Consider the following 15,049-nt stretch of genomic DNA (forward strand, 5'->3'; position numbering starts at 1 on the left):
GAATCCGCCACAAGTATACATGTGTTCCCATCCTGAACCCTCCTTCCTCCTCCCTCACAGTACCATCCCTCTGGGTCGTCCCAGTGCACCAACCCCAAGCATCCAGTATCGTGCATCGAACCTGGACTGGCGACTCGTTTCATATATGATATTATAAATGTTTCAATGCCATTCTCCCAAATCATCCCACCCTCTCCCTTTCCCACAGGGTCCAAAAGAATTTATACTTTTGAATTGTGGTGTTGGAGAGGACTCTTGAGAGTCCCTTGGACTGCAAGGAGATCAAACTAATCAATCCTAAAGGAAATCAGTCCTGAATATTCATTGGAAGGACTGATGCTGAAGCTCTAATACTTTGCCCACCTGATGTGAAGAACTGACTCATTTGAAAAGACCCTGATGCTGGGAAAGATACAAGGCAAGAGTAGAAGGGGAAGAGAGAGGATGAGATGGTTGGATGGCATCACTGACTTAATGGACATGAATTTGAGCAAGCTCTGGGAGATGGTGAAGGACTGGGAAGCAGTCCATGGGGTTGCAAAGAATTGTACATGACCGAGTGAGTGAACATCAGCAAAACAGCAAAAAAAAAAAAAAAAAAAAAAAAGGCAAAATGGCTTTAACTATAGGCAAATAAAACAAAGTAGAAGGGCAGTTGAAAATCTAGTCTACTGAGAAGCAGGTAGCTGAGAGCATTTTAGCCTGAAGCTGTCTTGTGACCTATGAGGCATTATGCAAATATAAACAATGACTAACCCTTCAAGGACAGTCCAGGCACAAGGCAAGTTACACAAGGTTAAGCAGGCAACTTTAAGCTTGCATTCTCATGCATCTTGACCGAAACTACTCTCCAAAATATTTAAAGTAAACAGTTAAGTTTAGTTAGGAAAAAAAAAAATCCTCATCATACACAAATTTGTTTTTCGTCTTCTAAGAGTATGTATAATCTCTGTGGATCTTTGCACCCTCAAAATGCTTGAAGGTATCACAGAGTTCTAAAAAGTGCAGCTCAGGTTAAGTTCCACACCCCCACCCCCACCACCAAAAACCACAAGTACAGGAAAAGGCACAGAAACCTAGCTTCCTTGGTTCCATATGCAGTCAGTCATCATTCATTCATTTAATAAAGTACATTAAATATGAAATGCTTATAAAGCATTATTGACAATATTCTTGCCAGGGAAGTTTATATTGTAAAAAATTTTAATCCAAGCTTTTAATTTTATATGCTTTCAGAATAATTAACATATTCATATGAAGATATCTATAATTCAGCTTATAATTAGACTCCACTAAAATTACTTTATACATAACATTAAGTGAATTGTAAAATTAAAGAAAAAAGGCCAATGCACAGGACTTTAGATGCAGGATCCATTGAGAGATTTTTGGAACCTCAAGAGTCATTTCTTTTGACAAAAGACCTCTCTGGGCTCCTGTACAGTTATTGAAAGGCACCCCATACAACCATGTCCAATATTATTGTTTTTCCTTTTTTATCCTTTGTAAACTGAGACTAGGTTTGCATTCTCCACAATTCTACAAAGCTTCCATAGAAGAGATTTCCAAAGTAGCCTATATAGAGGCACTCAAGATATAAATCTACAAGCAGTGGAGTGAGGCCTTTCATGTTTTGTATATTGTATGAAACCAGGTCAGAGCAATCATATTCACAGCTGCTAGCCAGTTACAATCTCAGTCACAGTAGGCTGCCACTGGACGGCAGGTGCACATTCACTTTCACTTAGGCTGAGGGCATACTGGGACATTTAGTCTTCTGTCTTTAGTTAAAACCACTCTGTGTGTGTAGTTAACACACACGCACACACACACACCTGCTTTGGTGTCACAGAGTCTTGTCAAGAAAAGGCTGTTGTATATCTAGTTGGGAATCAAGATAAGATTGTGATTATATATATATATATATATAGAGAGAGAGAGAGAGAGAGCGAGAGAGAGAGTGAGCCTTGACTTAAGAACACATTAGAACATTCTTGTAAGCTCAATGTTTCATCGGGTCATTATGCCTTATGATTCATAATCTTATTAAATAGTATCTTCCATTGGTCAGAATAGGCTTGACTCTGTTCTCATGACACATAAGTCCTGAAATCTTAATGGCTGAACACAATAACGGTTTCTTGTTCATACAGAGTCCAGTGCAAGTCAAGCAGCCTTTCTTTATCGTTAGTAACTCCATGTTGTAGTGAAACATGTCTGTCTGAAACATGAGGCTATTTGAGCAGAGAAAGGCAGGGATGAAGGAGAATTACTGGTTCTTAATATTCTTTAGCCAGAAATGATGTAAGTTGCTTTCATTCATACTCTGTTAGAACTAATCACATGACCCCAATATAACATAAGAGAAACCAGGAAATGTAGCAACATGCAGATCATGGATACTGTTAGTGCCAAGAGCCTCTAGCATGTGTCTGTTCCAAAAACAGTCACACTATCATCCTTTTCCTCCATTGGGCAAACATTATTGATTACCTTCTATCTGCAGGAATTTGTGCTGGATGTTAAAAGATTACAGAGAGGAATAAAACATCATCGCTACTCTCCAGCAGCCTAAAAGACAGGTAGACAGAAAAAAATTACAATATGGCCGACTGTGAAGCAGAAAAAACTGTCCCAAATAGAGGCATATACCATGTTCCATGGGAAAGAGCACAGAGGAAGATGGGAATTCATTTTTAGCAAAAGAATCCTTGATAATAGCCAGGACATGGAAGCAACCTAGATGTCCATCAGCAGATGAATGGATAAGAAAGCTATGGTACATATACACAATGGAGTATTACTCAGCCATTAAAAAGAATACATTTGAATCAGTTCTAATGAAGTGGATGAAACTGGAGCCTATTATACAGAGTGAAGTAAGCCAGAAAGAAAAACACCAATACAGTATACTAACGCATATATATGGAATTTAGAAAGATGGTAACAATAACCCTGTGTACGAGACAGCAAAAGAGACACTGATGTACAGAACAGTCTTATGGACTCTGTGGGAGAGGGAGAGGGTGGGAAGATTTGGCAGAATGGCATTGAAACATGTAAAATATCATGTATGAAATGAGTTGCCAGTCCAGGTTCGATGCACGATACTGGATGCTTGGGGCTAGTGCACTGGGACGACCCAGAGGGATGGAATGGGGAGGGAGGAGGGAGGAGGGTTCAGGATGGGGAACACATGTATACCTGTGGGGGATTCATTTTGATATTTGGCAAAACTAATACAATTTTGTAAAGTTTAAAAATAAAATAAAATTAAAAAAAAAAAAAGAATCCTTGAAATGCTACAGAGGTGATGACTTACATGCTGGGTCTTGAAGGGGAAAAAAAAAAGGACTTAGACAAGTTTGATATAGAAAAAAGGGTGGGGAATGAGAAAAGACAGAAAAATTGGAGAATGCATGACACATCAGCATGACTGAGGAACGAAGGGGCACAGAACCTGGAATATGAAGTTATGAGTGTGTAATATAAGTTTGGGCTTTATTAGTTTGCATGTTGTGTATATGTTTGCTTGTTCTATGAATATTTAGTTAAACGCTATCCCTTGTTTGTCCTATTGTTATTTCACATATGAATGGGAATCAAGGCATAAATTTTACCAAAAATATTTCAAGTTCTGATCATATGATTTGATTTCCCCATAAGTTGTATTTTTTTCTTAATTTCTGAAGAATATTAAGATTGCAAGTCATAGGAGAAATTGACTAGATTTATTCCCACCTAATACTCTTCACAGATTCCTTTCTAAGCCAACTAAATATTTACATAGCAGGCCTAGCCATAGCAACAAGGCAATTTAGAAATGAACACCCACATACTAACACTGGGGCATTAGATAAATTGGATCCAGGGTTTTAATTGTTGGAAAAACAAGACTTAAAAAGAAAATTTGCTACAGTTTTGATACAGTGCTATGAGTAATGATGGTTAAGAGTTTGTAAATAAGTTAAATAGGCCAAGAATATGAGGCCGTGAAAAGTATGGGGTGAAAAAGAAATATAGGACAATAAAAGAAAAATCAGAGAGAAGGAAAAGGGTGAATAGGATCTTTCTTTTTCCTTCTCTTCTTTGAAGTAAAATAAAAACGATGAATGAACTAGAAAAATGTCAGCAGTGAACACTCAACAAAATGACCTTGAAATGTGTGTCTTAATGTTTCTTTTTAAAATTTAACATTCTTTTTTGTGAAAATGAAATGTATGTTCCATTGTTATCGAATGTCTATTATATCTTATCCAAGTGTCAGTTTGCAGATTTTTGTTTGTTTGAAATTAAAGTTCTTTCTGGAATTTCTGCCATAGTTCTTTAGTTTCTAAACTACCCTTCTGTGTGCAATACTGTCTTCCAAATTTTTTGATGTTACTAATAACATTATTAATGCATCTTACATTATCTTCCATAAACTTCACATATCATCTCACCTAAATCTTCCAATAGCAATAAAAAGTTGACTTTGTTACTATTTTGTAATAGAAATAAACTATTAGCAGAAACTAAAATTCCAGCCTACAGACTAGCTGTGGTAGAAGCAAGGCAATGTGAATTTAGCCAACTACTTAGTTTCCACTTGTAAAACGTGAATAATCTGCCAGCTACAAATTGGCACTTGCCATCTATTGCTACAGGATTAAATCATGAGCTGCTGCAGCTGCTGACCTTCAACACCCCATTAGAGGAGTTTGGAGTGGAAATCAGGAATTAGGCGCTCTGTGTTCTGGAAAAACCTGGCAGAAAAGGCCTCTGCTGCTGCTGCTGTGAAGACGCTTCAGTCGTGTCCGACTCGGTGCAACCCCATAGACGGCAGCCCACCAGGCTCCGCCATCCCTGGGATTCTCCAGGCAAGAACACTGGAGTGGGCTGCCATTTCCTTCTTCAATGCATGAAAGTGAAAAGTGAAAGGGAAATCACTCGGTCGTGTCCAACTCTTAGTGACCCCATGGACTGCAGCCCACCAGACTTCTCCATCCATGGGATTTTCCAGGCAAGAGTACTGGAGTGGGGTGCCATTGCCTTCTCCAGAAAAGGCCTCTAGATAGTTAGATATTTTTCAGGAGAAGGTTTTACAAGCCTGATTCTTACATCTTCTCATATCTAGAAAAGAATTAAAATCCTTCATGGTGACCTCTACTCCTCGTGACTAGCAGCAACCTTCTGCAAAAACATGTCCTTGTTTGCATGTAACCCCACCTCCACCAAAGTCACATAAATACCGACCTTCACCCTGGCTCTTGAGGGCTGTTTCTCAGAGCTATCTGAAATGTTGGCTTCCAGGCTATAGACCTCATTTTGCCTCAAATTAAACAACTCACAACTCCTATGTGGTGTATTTTTTTCAGCCAACAAATCTAATAGTGTTATTTTATTAATTGGGATAATTCATGTAAGTACCTAGAACAGTGTCTGACAGTGATAAACATTTAATAAATAAGTAATTATAATTATTACCATAACACCATTTTGATTCTTTGTCCCTTGGGCTTCAAAATTGCAATTATTTCAATTAAATTATCTTGGCAGTTTAGAAATGATTTAATTCTAGAAAAAACAAAAGCTTCTAATAAGTTACATTTATTACCTAAGATGAATGCAACATTTTTATCTCTTTCACTTTTTTTTTTTTTGGAGCAGGAAAGGGGGAGGGTCCGTAATTGACAGAAAAACTGGAAAATGATTTCTCAAATCCAAGACCCTGATTATTCTTCCAGATTCTTTCTTTTTAAGTAATACTTCAACCTTAACAATATTAAAGGAAGCCAATGTAAATGTTCGTTTCCAGCACTTCCTTTTTCCAACTTCTCCCTAAACATGTCTAGACAGGGGGAGGAAATAAAGGTATAAGAAATCAAACCAAGACTGATTTTACCATTATCCCTGGCAATGTGAGTGTGAGCGAGAGCGTGTGTGTGTGTGTGTAGCAAATAACTAAGTCCTATTTTGAAGAATTAAATAATTTGAAGGACTTTCCTATCCGTCCCGTGATTCAGACTTCTTCCACTGCACGGGGTGCGTGGTTCCGTCCGTGAGGGAACTAAGATCCCCACAGGCCATGTGGCCAATAAATAAATATATATAACTTGAGAAACTAAAACGAAATCATTTACAAATGACTTTGTCTCACTTCTTTCACATTTTCAAGTCCTTTTGAGCTACTCCTCCACCCTCGGGGTAAAATTTATTTTTCCCTTAGAGAAGTGATTCGGTGAATGAACCGAACCTCCAGCACTGCAGTGGTCCCTCTTCTTGTGCCCCTCAAAAGACTTCAGTTGAAGAATGGCCCAACACTTTAACTGCGAGCTCACAAGGAGACTCAGAATTCTGTCTCCGTGCCTTGGGCTAGGTTCTTCTCTTTTTGTACGGCTTTCCCTGCCTATAGGTTGCCCTACTGCCCAGGGTACCTACACAAAGGTACCACACACCGGCTCCTAGGTTGTGCGCCAAGTACTTAGAGTAAAGCACGTCCCAACCAATGTGGAACAACAGTTCGACCAGACTTATGACTTTCTCTCAGGGTCAAAAGTAAAATCTGCAGTGCAGCGCTCCGAGCCATCGAAGTGTCTTTGACAGTTGCCTGGAGCATGCTCAGTCGGCCTGGAGTCACGGGGCTGCGGCTGGCGCCCACCCGCGGCCCCGGGTTCCCGCAAAACCCCGGGGGATCGCCGCCGCCCTCCCCGGTCCCCTCCCCCTCGCGGAGCCCTCGCCCTCCCCATCCCCGTTCCCTCCCCATCCCTCCCCCGGTGTCGAGGCGCGCGCTCCTCGGCATCCACTAGGGTGCTCAGCCGCCGCGCCTCCCCTCCCCGCTGCCTCCTCCTCCTCCAACTCCGGCGGCGGGCGAGGACTCGTCCAGGGACATAAATAAATAAATAATTCCATTCACCCTTTGATAGCGAGGCGAACAGGCGGCGGACGGACCGCTGCAGCGCCCACCCAGTGCCGGAGACCAGGTAAAGTAAGTGACACCCCGGGAGGAAACGAGGACTAGGAGGAGGAGGGGACGCTGGCGGAGAGGAAGGCGAGCGCGCGTCTGTCACCCGAGCTGCCCGGGGAACGGCACGCGAGTGTGAAAATAATGGCCAGTCTGTGACACGCGCTCCAAAGCCAAGTTTGCCCGCGAGCCCTTATATAGACAAAAATCCCCAGAGCGGCCGCCGGAGAGCTCGCGTCACCGAAGCGCGCGGACTGCAACGCGGGACCTACGGGGGCGCAGTCGGGCGCGGGCTGCGGGCACGCGCGCGTCAGGGAGGGGAGTCCCGAGGGGTCCAGCGCAGAGAGCGCTCCGCGCCCGCGCGCGCTTCCGGCCGCCAGGTTCCGGCACCCGGAGCTCTGGCACCGAGGCTTCCCCGGTGCCGTTTCCCGCCCCCACCTCACTCCTTTCTTGAACCTACGAGTCTCCCCGGCAGGTTCCCACCTGGCGCTTCTCCGCAGCATCTCGCCCCATGCCCGCCAGCATACCTGGTGGGCCGGGACTGAGAAGCTGGGTATTGGGCGGGAGTGGGGATGGGGGTGAGAGTGTATAGGGAGCCTCTTCTTTTAGCAGATGGTCGCACTCAGGCTGGGAAGAAGGGACGAAATACCGGGGTCGGGGGTGGGGTAAGAGTTTTTTATGTTTTGGGTCCCAGGTAGCGTGGCGGGGGCGAGGCAGAAGGAAAGAAAGGTGTGTAAGGGAGAGACACACCCGGGGACAGAAAAGGAACGTGACTTAACGCGGGCGGAGGAGGGCCTGCGCCTCCCGGCTGTTTTTCCTGGCAGAGCTGTGGCGCCACGCTGGGGGTGCCAGGCCCAGCCAGGTAGCGAGGAGGCTAGTGAGGTGGCTCACGTGTGAACTGCCTCCTCTTTCGGGCGGATGCTGCTTGGGTGGCTCCTGTCTCCACCCCATTTTTCTCCCTAACTTCCGCGAAATTGCAGACTGGTCTTGGCAGGGCGGGGTGGGGGTTGGGGGGATTGTGAGCAAGGCCACTTTCCTGGTAGGGCTGAGGAGGGAAATTTGTGATCTACGTCAGGGATGTTAAAATTACACACGCAACACACGCAGGAGAGGAAACGTGCGGTTTACTCTACAAATACCTCTGGTAGTAGTAGTAAAGCTAGTCTGTCGTATCTTCTTTCTCCGGTCTGTTAAGGGGCACAGCAGGGGAGTAAAACCACCAGCAGTGATGAGGGTGGAGCTGAAAAGCGTGGGCGGAAGGAAACAGTGAGCACTAAATGCCCTTTCCTGGCACCCAGTGCTTTATGGTAAATCCAGACTGGGAACTCAGGAGGGTGCAGACTTTCAACGGACCCTTGGCTTGACAGTGCTGTGTCATTGGAATCTCAAGTACGAAGTGTGCATTTTGGGGGAACTTGGCTGAAAAATTAGAGCTGGGTTCTGGCAGCAGAGACTGATGAGGGTTGAATGAGGTGACCCTTTCATGGCCCCGGTGAGGCAATCTTAGCCCCACTCTCTGCTTCTGAGCACATTGCGTTTAAAGCAATCTAAGTCAGCTGGCAACTGAATGATCTCAGTTAAAAGGGAAAGATTACTTAAGCAACTCAGTGTGTTGTGTAACAACTCATAAAGTCAGAAATGAGTTGTTTGTTTGTTTTTTTTTTTTTTGCAAAATTCACATCAACAGTTTGCAATTATGTACTCCCCTCCCCTTTGGGCTGTTTCAATAATGGTAAGTGAACGGAAATTTTAACACTTGTTTCTCAATGTCCAAATTAGTGCCCCTTCCTACAAATGCTCAGTTTATTTGTAGACGTGCATTTAGTCTTTTATAATATCTAGCTGATATTTTTGGCCTTACACCCTCCTGAAGGGAAAAAGGGCAAAGAAACTTTAAGAAATATCCTTTATGGAGAGTTATATTCTTGGATCATGGATCAGAAGTAAAAGAAGTCTCCTGTGATTGCTTTTCATTATGTATTCATCAAACTTTTTTTTTGAGACATTCACATGGAAAAAGGTAATTAACTTTAAAGTTAGACCTGGATTTCAAGCTCACTTCTTCACTTTTGTAAGACTAAGTAATTATTTAACAATCTTATCCTTAGTTTTTCTTACTCATAAAATGAAATTAGTGGTATCTACACTGAAGTGCTATTGTGAGGAATAAAGTATACTGAAAACACCTGAAAAATAAACTAGCTAAGGTGGTCCAGTGATCCAGAATCTGCCTTCCAATGCAGGGGACACGGATTTGATCCCTGGTCCAGGAAGATCCCATATACCTCAGGGCAACTGAGTCTGTGCTCCACAACTGTTGAGCCCATGTGCTGCGACCCCTGAAGCCCACTTGACCTAGAGCCCCTGCTCCTCAACAAGAGAAGCCACTGCAATGAGAAGCCTGAACACCACACTGAAGAGTAGCGCCTGCTCCTGGCAACTAGAGAGAGCACCAAAAACCCAGCACTGCCAAAAGTAAAATCTATAAAAATATATTTTGACAAAAATAAACTAGCTATTTTTGAAACCCTAAAATCACTCCAGACACTGCACTGTGGTTACAAAGATAAATAGGGTTGGAATTCTGCTTTCAAACAAAAAAACAAAAACATCTAGTCATCTGGGCTGATCTTTCTGTCCTCTTTGCTGTTTGTTTCCTTCTCAATGGAAGAAGCATGTTTCTCAAGGAATTTGAAAGGATGTAGCAGTTTTAAGAAATGTAAGATGTGCTAAAAGGCACATTTGAGAAAGGCACCTTGCTTCAGAAACCTGTGTGTTCAGCCCCATCCATTTGCCCATTGACCCAGTAGAAACAAGTAACAGAGGATTTTCTGTTGTTATGAAGGCAGGACATGCCTTCCCTGAAGAATGTCTTTGCTAATGGATTTATTTCTTTTCTTTCTTTCTTTCTTTTTTTTTTTTTTAAGAGATTGAGCAGCAAGTTTTTTCTGCACTTTGGACAGACTAATCCCCTCACTCTGAGAAGCCCAAGAGTATAGTCACTATAACATTTTCTCTCTAATGCTCACCATGTTCTGGGCACTGTCTGTTATTCCTTTTATCACTTTAACAATCCTAAGAGGAGGATCTATGGATACTCACATTTACAGAAGAGGCGCAGAGAGTTAAGAAACTGACGCAAAGTGCACAGCTAGCAAGTGGCTGAGTGGGGGTGAGCCCCCAGGTAGGCTGTCTGACTTTAACCACTGAGTAGTATGGCTTCTGCTGCATGAAGCTGATTGAGGGCAGGGACTTCGTCTGTCGTGTTCTTCCTTCCTCGTGCAGTGCCTGGCAGGTGATAGTCCTGAACAACTGATTATAGAAAAAATGAAGCAAGGAGGGAGGGAGAAACAAAGGAAGACTGAGCATCCTTTCTTGCCTACAACTCTCAGTCTGGCAGGGAATTCCTTGTGGAACTCTGCCCTGGGGGCAGGATAGTTGAGGATCTTTTTATGATTCCTTTGTTACTTATACTGTGTGAGCACAAGCATAGAAATAACTCAATATGTGGTCTCTGATTCACACTGATGTATAGCAGAAGCCCCCACAATATTGTAAAGCAGTTATCCTCCAATAAATGTAAAAAATCCAAATCTTTCATATTTGCATTAACTCTTGTTTTAAAAGGTGCAGGGACTTCCCTGGCATTCCCAATGCAGGGGTCCAGGTTCCATCCCTGACCAGGGAACCAGATCCCACATGCCAGCCAAGTAAATAAATGTTTTATTTAAAAAAAAAAAATACATGGTAGCTAGTGTCAGGTATTAAATATTTGGCCTTAAGACTAATAGGTTTTTATAAAGTTCACTGGCTTATTCTTCTTAACAGATTTTTGGGAACCCTTTGAAAAGCAAAGTTTCTCAGTAGATGGCATGATAGTCCTGGATTGCATAATAAGCCATTGAATGAACTCTCATTGAGAGGTCATCATTGTTGACTTTCTCAAAACTATTTGGATCAAAGTGTGTAGGAAATGTGTTGAGAAACAACTGCATACACTAAATATCTTTGAGTAATATAACTTTCTTTTAAAAACTTACAGAGAAAGCTTCATTTTCTCAATAGGTACCTGAATGGTGAATACAGGGTCCTAATCTACCTACGGGGAAGATTCACTTGATTTTATTAACCTTTATTGAAATTCCAGATAAGTTTATGAAAATTTTACAAGGCATTTGAGTAACAACTACAAGACGCTGGTGTAAAGATATTTTTGTTAAAAGTTTTGCACAGTTAAGATAGCCCCACAAGAAAATGACGTACTATCGGGTTTAGTAGGGCTTCCCTGGTGGCTCAGTGGTAAAGTGGTAAAGAATCCGTCTGCCAATGCAGGAGATGTGGGTTCATTCCCTAGGTTGGCGGGATACCCTGGAGAAAGAAATGGCAACCCACTCCGGTATTCTTGCCTGGGAAATCCCATGGACAGAGGAGCCTGGTGGGCTACAGACCATGGATTTGCAAAAGAGTCAGACACGACTTAGCAACTAAACAACAACAATAATTTGGTTTAGTTATCTGAACTGCTGATTAATTTTTGGTCATGTTTGGAATTAAAACATGGCATTTAATAAAAAAATTAAAATTTTCAATGAAAGTATCTAGTATGAATGGTAACACAGAGAAATATTTGTTTAGATAAGTAAAGGTCTGTACCAAATATTGGTATTTTTAAAAAGTGTTTACATTAAATGTTGGCTGTTTCATACCTAATAGCACAATGACATATAGTATTATTAATCATCCACACTCCTAAACAGTTTCTGATTAGAGCTAATGTATAGAAGAGTTATAAATTATAAGAAGCTGCTCTACTAAGTAATTTATTTCTTTTGGAACTAGATTAGACATGAATAAACAGTTAAACCAAAAAGGCATGCATTCACTTGAGAAGTTTCTAAGGGATGAACTGATTAATAATATTTGTCTGTGTTTGAAATTGATTCTCTAAAATGTCAGAAACTGAAGTTCTGTCAGTTTTTCTCAAATATACAAAACGTACATTCAGTGATCGGCTTCCCTTGTAGCTCAGTTGGTAAAGAATCTGCCTGTAAGGCAGGAGACCCAGTTTTATTACTGGGTTGGGAGGATACCCTGGAGAAGGAAATGGCAGCCCAATCCAGTATTCTTGCCTGGAGAATCCCCTGGACAGAGGAGCCTGGCAGGCTACAGTCTATGGTGTTGCAAACAGTCAGACACAACTGAGCGACTAAACCACCACTACCACAACATTCAGTGATAAACAGTGTTTCTCGACAGGTGACAGTGTTGGCATTTTGGGCAGGGCTCTTTTGCATGGTGTAGGAATGCTGCTTTTATTGCAGGACACTTGGTGTCTGTGACCCCTGCCCTCCATATGCTGATAGTTTCCCCTTAGTCATAATTACCAAAAGTATCCCCTGACATTGAATACACTTTTTGGAAGAAAGGTACTATATGTGATTGAAAATTATTGGCCAGTAAAATCAAATTGAAAATGTTTAAGGAAATTATCTTTAAAATCGGTCTATCTTCCAATAAGAAATTCTTTTGTGTTTTCTTCAAATGATAAAAAGAGTTCTTCCTTGTAAGATATATTAAGTATTAATCAGGTTATAACTGACCTCTGAGGCTCTAAATCTTCACTGACTTCACACTATCCACAGCCTTTGGCAATGTTGGCACCTGCTGGTTCTTAAACTCTTCTCTTGATGTCTAGGTGCTCTTTGTATTTCTCCTACTTCTCTGATTGCTCATTAGTGGCTTCCTCTTTGACTTTCCTTTCATCTCATAGCTCAGCTAGTAAAGAATCTGCCTGCAATGCAGGAGACAATGCCCGGTTCGATTCTTGGATTGGGAAGACCCCCTGGAGAAGGGATAGGCTACTCACTCCACTACTCTTGGGCTTCCCTTGTGGCTCAGATGATAAAGAATGCTCCTGCAATGCAGGAGAGCTGGATTCAGTCTCTGGGTCAGGAAAATCCCCTGAAGAAGGGGATGGATACCCACTTCAATTTTCTTGCCTGGAGAATTCCATGGACAGAGGAGCCTGGCCGGCTCAGAAGGTCAGACATGATTGAGCGACTTGCACTTCACCTACTCACTCAAGTATGTGTTCCTCAACTTCTGTTTTGAATTCTTCTCTTGTCTAAATTTGATCCATTGGCAAAGTTTGTCCTCTCTTGGACTGTGCTTTGACCTCAGTAGGAGTAACACTCAAGCCATTATCCTCAACCCTGACCTTCACATAGCTGTGGCCAGAACTTTTCAAATGCCTGCTGGACAGCTCCCCTCTTCTGTGCTGCTGACACTGCCAACACCCTGTGGTCTCTTCTGAACACTCTTCTTTCCTTCTGTTGGCTCTGCTTCTTTTATTGGTGTTAGTATTCTAATCTAGAACGAGAACCTCAAGTTCCCCACCCCCTGCCCCAGCCTTGAATTTTACAGTCAGTTGCTAAGACATTCAAAATATTTCTTTCATCAGTGTCCTCTTTTCTGATGCTGCCGGAGTCCAGGCACTTTTGACATACTACTGAGACTCACATCCTAGTCTCTTAGCTGATCTCCTTGCTAATAGTTTCCCAATGTCCTAGTTAATTCTGTACGTGCCTCCAGATACTCACACTGAAATACACCTCCCTTTCCTATATGTTAATAACAATTTGTGACTCCCATTACCTAGGTCTAAGGACCAACATTTCAATCTCTGTATTTCTGAAAATCTTTTCTAGGCTCATCTCCCACTGCCACCATCCTCAGGTCAAACTGAACTGTCCCTTGTGCCTCATTTATTTTCATTCCGTTTCCTGCCTCCACATTTTTGGCCATGCTGTTCTTTCATCTTAAAATGCTCTAACCTCCTGCTGTTTCCATGTCAAGCTTCAACCTTCAAAGCTGGGTATAAACACCACATCCAAATTTTCTCTGAAGCCTCTGGATAGGTACAAGAAGCTTTTTTAAGATTTCAGTATGTGTATTGCAAACTCCAGGGGACAGTAGAGGACAGATGAGCCTGGCATGCTGCAGTACATGGGGTCAGAATCAGACACGACTTAGCTACCGAACAACAACAAATGTGTACTCAGGCAGCCTGTTCTTTTAAAGGCAGTTTCAGTTGTGACTACATTCTTCTTACTTCTACCAAGGGTCCTTAGCTTTCTGGCGCCACACAAAATCTTTTTCTGGGTTGACTGACAGCCTGTATATTTGTGGTGACAGCTGACGTGTCTTATGTTTTCTCTATGAATGTAAAATATTCACTTTTCTATCCCTTCTTTATGTGACCTGGTTAAGCTCGTTTTTAGGGCCGATATGTTTCTGGAAGCATTCAAGTTTAGGAAAGTCTGTTTACGTACAAAATAGTTGAAGGATGAAAATGGTTGTTCATGAATATAAATGTTTGATCACTTGCTCATGATCTCATTGGCCATCAGTGTCGTCTTTTTTCAGATGAAATTAGAAGGTGGGAAATAAAGGCATATAGAGAGATCTGCCTTTGGAAGGACCCACTGTTACCTCAGAGTTGAACATTTTCTTTCTGTGGCCCATTGCTATGCTATGCTAAGTCACTTCAGTCGTGTCCGACTCTGTGCGACCCCATAGACGGCAGCCCAACAGGCTCCCCCATCCCTGGGATTCTCCAGGCAAGAACACTGGAGTGGGTTGCCATTTCCTGGCTGAGCATAATGAATGAATACATGAATAAACACTGAAAGGGAAGAAAGAAGGAACTCATTTTAAATTTTGTTTACAATTAGAAATTAGTCCCTCAGTAAACTTATTTGTCTTTGCAGGTTAATGCTATAAGAGGTAAAGAACCTAACATGCTGTGTATATGTGTGTGTGTGTGTATAATAAGTGAATTTAGAGACCAAAGATGTGGCTCTTACGTAAAGCTATAGAGATTACTTTGAGTAAAAATAGCTTGCCTTTATCCAGGACTTCTACATGCCAGGCATCATTTTACATATTCATCTTACACATTTTTAACTAATTTAATCCTCCAAGCCTTATGAGAAAACATTATTATGACCCTTATTTTACAGGTAAGGGAATTAGGGCCAGAGAATAAGTATCTTGTCCAAGGTTGTACATCTTGTCAGTGGAGGGATCTGGTCCTGAATCTATTAA

At 42.1% G+C, this 15,049-nt stretch overlaps 1 protein-coding gene across 3 annotated transcripts in view; it reads left to right on the top strand.

Annotated features, from left to right (window-relative positions):
• The first annotated feature begins 6,778 nt into the window (after positions 1–6,778).
• SLC16A7 (solute carrier family 16 member 7) overlaps positions 6,779–15,049 on the top strand; it is a 203,911-nt gene continuing 195,640 nt past the window's right edge. For 2 of the 3 annotated variants that reach the window (XM_006077936.4, XM_025283879.3), the window contains exon 1: positions 6,779–6,962. The gene's annotated coding sequence lies outside the window, so the exon portion shown is untranslated. Of the gene's footprint in view, positions 6,968–15,049 lie in introns of all 3 variants that reach the window. The other variant, XM_025283877.3, reaches the window with a different exon arrangement.

The sequence above is a fragment of the Bubalus bubalis genome, chromosome 4, assembly GCF_019923935.1.
Source record: "Bubalus bubalis isolate 160015118507 breed Murrah chromosome 4, NDDB_SH_1, whole genome shotgun sequence".
NCBI classification, from domain to species: Eukaryota; Metazoa; Chordata; class Mammalia; order Artiodactyla; family Bovidae; genus Bubalus; species Bubalus bubalis.